We start from the raw sequence: 6,976 nt of genomic DNA, 5'->3' as shown, positions 1-6,976 counted from the left end.
CTGTTGGTGGGCTGAACCCAGACAAGCCAGGCCTGGGCAGTCAAGTGGCCCCTGTGTACACACACACACACACACACACACACACACACACGAGCAGTGTGGGAAGACGGGTGAAATGATCATTCGGTTGCTTCTGGCCCATTGCTCCTCCCTGCGCCCCATCCCAGGCTGCCCCTTCTTCCCAAACCCCCACAAGTCACGCTGTCAATGAAGCCATCTACAACCTCCAGCCCACTCTACCCCAATCTACCAGTGGGGACTGCAAGGAACAGAGCAAACTTCACAACTTTCAACCTCTTTCAGGCCTGAAACTTTTTTTTTTGTTTTACCCTCAGAAAGTTTTTTAGACATCTTATAGGGTCTTTACATTGTAATTTGCTGATAATACTAAAAATATAAAATTTTAACTTCCACACTAAATTCACAAATTGATACCTGTCTAATCCGATCCCATGCATGGTCACTATTCAATACATAGCTAAATTAGATGCTGCTCAAAAACTTGGTAGTTTCATTTTGCATCATAAACCAAAACACACAATTTTTGACAGTCACAGGTATGATGAGTCATCACCCCGAATCACAGCTGTGCACGTGTCTGTAATTACACCAAAAGTTGAGGGAGTTGCTGTGGACACAGATTAATGAGACACTCACTGTTTATACTCTCAGGAATTTATTGTGCATACATTACAATGACTATTTTTGTATAGTTTATAGCTTCTAAATGCATTTAACAGACCACAAAACAGGACTTAATTTGAACATACAAATGGAAATCAACTATTTGCTTTGAGTTGATTGGGTTGAACCATAATTATGTCTTTTACATTTTTATGCTCACTTTCCGACTGTGTTGAGAGCACACCCAGTCAGTAGATTAGCAGTGAATCTAAAAGATGCTTCAAATTGATTAAAGAAGTGTAATTGCCACTTACAGGAAGGCAGAGGTCTTTGCAGCTACAAATATCAGGAAGTGTATGGCTGCCGTTCACTCATCATTATCTAACTTAAGAAGGTTATGGACATGGAAATACATACGGATGGCTGAAACACTTAATCTGCTACAAATTCAGTGAAGCAGAGGTCAAAACCATAAATGAATATAGGAATTTAAGTGTGGATTCTTTTTCCCTGATCGGAATTTTACAGTCCTGAGATAGTCCTTTAAACCAGTAACTAAACTTTCATGGCCTGCACCCCTTATTTAAAAATCCATGTGTAGTATAGTTTATATTAAAATGCAAAATGCCTCCAGATATGATGGCCAGAGACATCGACTCTGAAATATACTACTGAAAAGAATATGAGATATCCAAAATGACAAATCTTTTAACAGGACCTTCTTTTAACAGGAATGCTTACCTCTTCTTTGAAAGATCACTAAGTCCAGCAATTACAGTTTTTCCGGAAAACCTTATGTGATCCTTCCTATTTGATTTAAGAACCCCTTCTACAACATCCCAAGTAGATGGTTACCTATTGTCTGCTTGAATAAGTCCTGCTAGAGAGCTCAGTCCTTCAAAGGCAGACTGATGTGTTCTCTAAGGACTTCTGAAAGCTTTTGTCCACTGCAGCGAATTGTGGCGCTGAGAAGTTTGGAATCTGTTCTAGTTTGCTACCTGCCGGAATGCAACATACCAGAAACGGAATGGCTTTTAACAAGGGGAATTTAATAAGTTACTAGTTTACAGTTCTAAGGCTGAGGAAATGTCCCAATTAAAACAAGTCTATAGAAATGTCCAATTTAAGGCATCCGGGGAAAGATACCTTGGTTCAAGAAGGCCGACGACGTTCAACGTTTCTCTCTCAGCTGGAAGGGCACATGGCAAACATGGCGGCGTCTGCTGGCTTTCACGTGGCTCTACCAAAAAAAGGGGACTCTCTCCAAAATGTTTCCTCTTTTAAAGGCTTCCAGTAAACAATTCCACCTTCAGTGGGTGGAGACACACCTCCATGGAAATTATCTAATCAAAAGCTACCACCCACAGTTGGGTGGGTCACATCTTCATGGAAACAATCAAAATGCTCCCACCCAGCAATATTGAATGAGGATTAAAGGGCATGGCTTTTCTGGGGTCCACCCCAGATTCAGACCCGCACAGGATCTAAGTCAGAAAGACCTGGGTCTGAATCACATTCTAGTTGGAACCCCGTTTAGGCTCTCTGAGTCTCCGTCTCCCACTCTGAAAATAGGGATAATAATAGCACTGTTTTGTTTAATTGAAGGTGAAAATTAAGCAGGAAACGAATATAGAGCACTAAATAATGAATGAAACTCAGTTATTCACGTTAACCAGGTTAACTCTTGATAGCGAGCCTAGTTTGTGTATTTCTAACTTGTTCTTACCTGACCCTGTCTGCCACAACTTTCTCCTTGAAACAGCCTTGCCTTGTTTGCCACGAAATTGCTTTCTCTTGGTTCCCATCTATGCCCTTGATTCTGCTCTCTCTCCCTCTCCTTTGTTTAGTTTCTCTTTCTCCACCTACCACACAAATGTCAGAAAAATTAACCATGATAGAGATAAAAGAGATACGTTGGCCACCACTCCATCCCTGCTCTTATAAGGATCGAGGATTCTTGCTTGCTGAATCATCTCTTAACCTTCCTTATATATGCAGAAGCTAGTAAAGGACAAAGAAAAAATTCTAAAGAATTCGAAAACAGAGAGTATAAATTGATTTAGAAAGTAAAGAAACGTTCTAGCAAGAAGAAAGATAAAAGTTTTGCAGGCAGTTCAGAAAGAAAGCAAAGAGAATTGTTTTATTGTCCTTTTTTTTTCCTTGTCTTGGTTGCTGACAGGTATGTGAGAGAGAGATGGAGAAAGCAGATCTTTAGGAAATGTTGCTGTGCTTCTTTCTTTCCTTTATGCCTCCCTCCCTTCCTGAATAATTCAGTACTAACACCAGTCTGAGTAAGGCACGTAATTTTGCACATGGGTAGAAGATAGGAATTAGATGCAGAGATTCTGGAACAGGGGTTCAAGGGGCAATCCCTGCCAAGAAGGAAAGTGGTGGTGGTCTAAAGAGGAGAGTCAGACCCTTTGCAGAGTCAAAGATCTACACAGAGATGTGGCAGCAGAGACCCAGCGTGGGGTAGCAGAACTGCAGTGGGGTGAGGAGGTTGTCCACAAAGTAGGAGATGCAGAGAGGGCGGCAGTGGAGAAGTTTAAGCCCAATCAGTATGGGCCCAAGCAGTTTAAGCATGTCTCCAAGGGGCAGAGGGAATTGCGGAGAAAGGAGACTGCTTAATGATAAGAAATTTAAATATTTTGAGGATAATGGAAGCCACCTCCTCACTCAAAATAGGAGGTTACATATTTGATAAAGGAAAAAATTAGAAGGAAACCCTGTGATGTTGGATTGGAATTGGAGCTATTACTGACAACTTATGGAGTTTAATATGCAGTAGATATAGAAATAAGTATCGATGTGTGTGTGGCATGTATATATGCACATATATGTGCTCTGTCTCCATCCATGGAGAGAGCCCAGAAGCAGCTGCATTCCCATAGCAACCAGCACACTTAGGGCTCAGATCTTGATTTCTAAATAACATTCTCCACTAAAAGTAAACAAGACTCCTTGGAGAAATGGCTAATTCCAGGACTGGGATAAGGGAAATATCAGATAAAACTGGAACATTTTATGCCAGGAAATGGGAAGTTCTTCAATAATAATTGGGACAGGTCAAAAGGATACAAAAACCAACTTAAAGGGTCCTCAGTGACTAAACCTGGGGCAATTTGAGCACCAAAGTAAGTAAGCATAGTATCAGATTATAGTCCATTGTATCAGATAGCCAACCACGAGTTCCAGGCTAATATAAATAAGTGAATGGATAAATTAAAAGTTTAATTAGGAATGAGCCACAACATACCTTCCACAAAACACTCATTCATTGCAAAATGTAACCTAGCAATGGAGAAGCCAGGCGCACACCACGTTAATCAAGTGGTCAAAGTTACCCCCACCAAGAGCAGGACCTTGGAATCACTGGGTTAGCATGAGGAACCCAGTCTCATTTCAGACATTCCTATCAAAGATGAAAAGACTGAACCTAATTATAAGGGAACATCAGACAAACCCAAATTGGGAGATATTTTGCAGAATGATTTACATGCAGAAGTTTCAAGGTCATAAAAGCTACAGAAAGACTGAGAAATTGTTCCAGACTAGAAGACACTAAAGAGACGAAAACAAAATGCAATAATTGCTCCTTGACTGGATCCTTTCATCACAAAGAACATCACTGGGGCAACTGGAGAAAATGGAATGGAGCCTGAGGATTAGAGAGCAGCATGTTTATCAATGCTAATTTCATGATTTTTATGGTGGGAGAGTGATTATATTGGAATATCACTGTTGATAAACTACATCAAAAGTTTCAGAAAAGAAATTATAGTATTCTTGGAACATTTCTGTAAGTTTGAAATTATTCTGAAAGTTAAAGGGGAAAAAAATGTCATCCTGCAGATTTTGAGTGAGAAAACTTTTGGTTCTCTTCAAAAGTGTTTAGTAATGATTTTAATTGTTTCTAAGTGTTCTAGAAGGGCAGGTTGACTTCAAGGTAAACAAGTCTTTCTGCATCTGTGTTGTTACAATGTTACTATTATAAGTAAAAAAAGGCGAAAATAAATAAAAACTGAAGTGAAAATAATGGGGAAAAATATTGATGAGTCAATCCACTGATTGGACAGTATGTTAAACACTTAATAATCTTTAAATTTTTTAGTAATCAAGAAAATATAAATCAAAACATAGAGAGAGAATGTTTATTTAATATTATGTGTGTATGTATACATATATGTACATATATAATATCTATGCATACATATTACGTACATATTACATATATGCACAGTTATATACACATATATACATAATTGGATATAAGCCAAGATAAAGTGAAAATATTACTTGTCTACTCCCATGGTGGGAGTATAATTCTGGAAAAGAATTGTAGTAAATGTGTGAAGATGCTAAAGTCACACTCTGCCTGTAATTTCACATCGAGAAATCCATGCAGAAAAAATATATATAAAATAAGAATTAAGTCCCAGATAAAGACACTAATTGCAGCATATTTATAATAGCAAGAACTGAAAACACCTTAAGTATTCAACATTAAGAGATTAAGTATTCCTAGCCTATGTTATGTTCATAGATGGAATATTATATTTCTAATAGAGTTATTATAAAGGAATATGAAGTAATACAGAAAGAGTATTCTCAAAAAAAACATTTATTTTTTAAATGGATTATCAAACTTCATATCCTAAATGTATGAAGATTGCCTATATTATATGTATCTTCATTTTTAATAAAGTCCTGAAGAAATGCCACATATGTTATGCTAGCAGTAATTAAGATCAAAGATGTGGGATTCTTTTTTCTCTTTCTACATTTCTTTACATTCCACTTTTTGTAAATGTGCATATAATTTTAAATATCATAAAAATAACAGTAATCATTTATTGCTAAAGGACGTACATTTTCCCAGAGTTATTTTCTCTTCCCATCACGCATGTCAGCACTATTTCAATCTGAGCCCTGAGCAGCATTCCCCTGGTCACTCCCTTACCCTTTGGAGCTGAAATAATAAAATATTAATCAGTTGTTCTGCTTTTAGCACAATAAAATTCTGAACACCTACCCAGAGAGCTGAACTGTGTTATTACTGGCACATTTTGCTGTTTTGCTGCTGTAAAATATGAGTGATATATGTTCAATTTGTAACTTCAGTGTGGCTGCCTGGTCTGTGGACTCTTCCCTGACGAGATCACTCTGCTTCTCTTGACTTTCATTCTCACCCAAATCTCTCTCATGATTCCCACGTTCATGTATTTGGGAATTCCTCCGTCTTTACTCACCTCCTCACTATGCCACTTAACAATTCTCCCCCACTATTACCTATTCATTCATTTATTCAACTCCAATAAATTTTGATTATGAAGTACCATATGCTAGGCACTACATATACAAAGATTTTAAAAAAAAAAAAAGAAAGAAAGAAACCTTCCTGCTTGAAGGAATCTATCTACAGTCTGGGGGAACGTCCAAGACTCAAGCAAACAATGACATATTCTAAGAGGATTGCTGCAGTGGAGAACTGACTGGATAGAATGGAGGAATTTGCAGGGCAGATGATCTGTCTCCAGGCAGAAGAGCAGCAGGTTTGAAGGCAAGTGAGTCTGAGACTTCATTCCAAGGACAAGTGGGGGGCAGGGGAGAAAGGACAGGGAGAGAGGACACCTGAGACATAAGGCTTGACTGATAGGAAGAAAAAGATAAGACTGATCTTATGTTTTTCTATTGTCCCATTATAGTCATGAATCTCACCCCATCCCACCAGTGGTTGAGGCAACCAGAAGACCTAAGGAAGGTCCAGCCCCACACAAAAGTGAGACACTACTTTTAGGACCAGGTGGCCACATCTGCTCATTGCCCTTAAACAGGCGTGGCTCCTCTGTCCCCACCCACCCACGTGGTACATCACAATATCCATACAATATCCATAGTACTATTTTCCAGACTCCGCTTCATCCTAGATGGGTCATTCAGGCAAACAATTTACCCCTAGTTCCTCTTGGCTCTCTAGTTGTGGAATATGCTTCTCTTAAATCCACTGGTTCCATACATGGTAATTCATAAAGCACCAGATGTAAAATCCTGGCTCATGACTAGCTGTGTGGCACTGAGCAAGTTACACAGTATCTTTGCGCTTCCGTTTCATCATCTATAAAATAGAGATGCTAACAATAGTACTTACATGGTAGGGTTATTGCAAGATATAAAAAAAGATAGCATCAATGATGAACTTAATAAATTCTGAATAAAAGCCAGCTGTATTATTATAGTTGCTATCACTATCGATATTATTAACACTAGTCTACAACCCTCTTCAAGAAAAAGAACCCTTGCAAATTACAACAATGGAGATACTGGAAAATCATGCTAACGCATTGTTGTGGAA

Source organism: Tamandua tetradactyla, chromosome 17, assembly GCF_023851605.1.
Source record: "Tamandua tetradactyla isolate mTamTet1 chromosome 17, mTamTet1.pri, whole genome shotgun sequence".
In the NCBI taxonomy this organism is placed as follows: Eukaryota; Metazoa; Chordata; class Mammalia; order Pilosa; family Myrmecophagidae; genus Tamandua; species Tamandua tetradactyla.
This window is presented reverse-complemented; position numbering follows the sequence as displayed.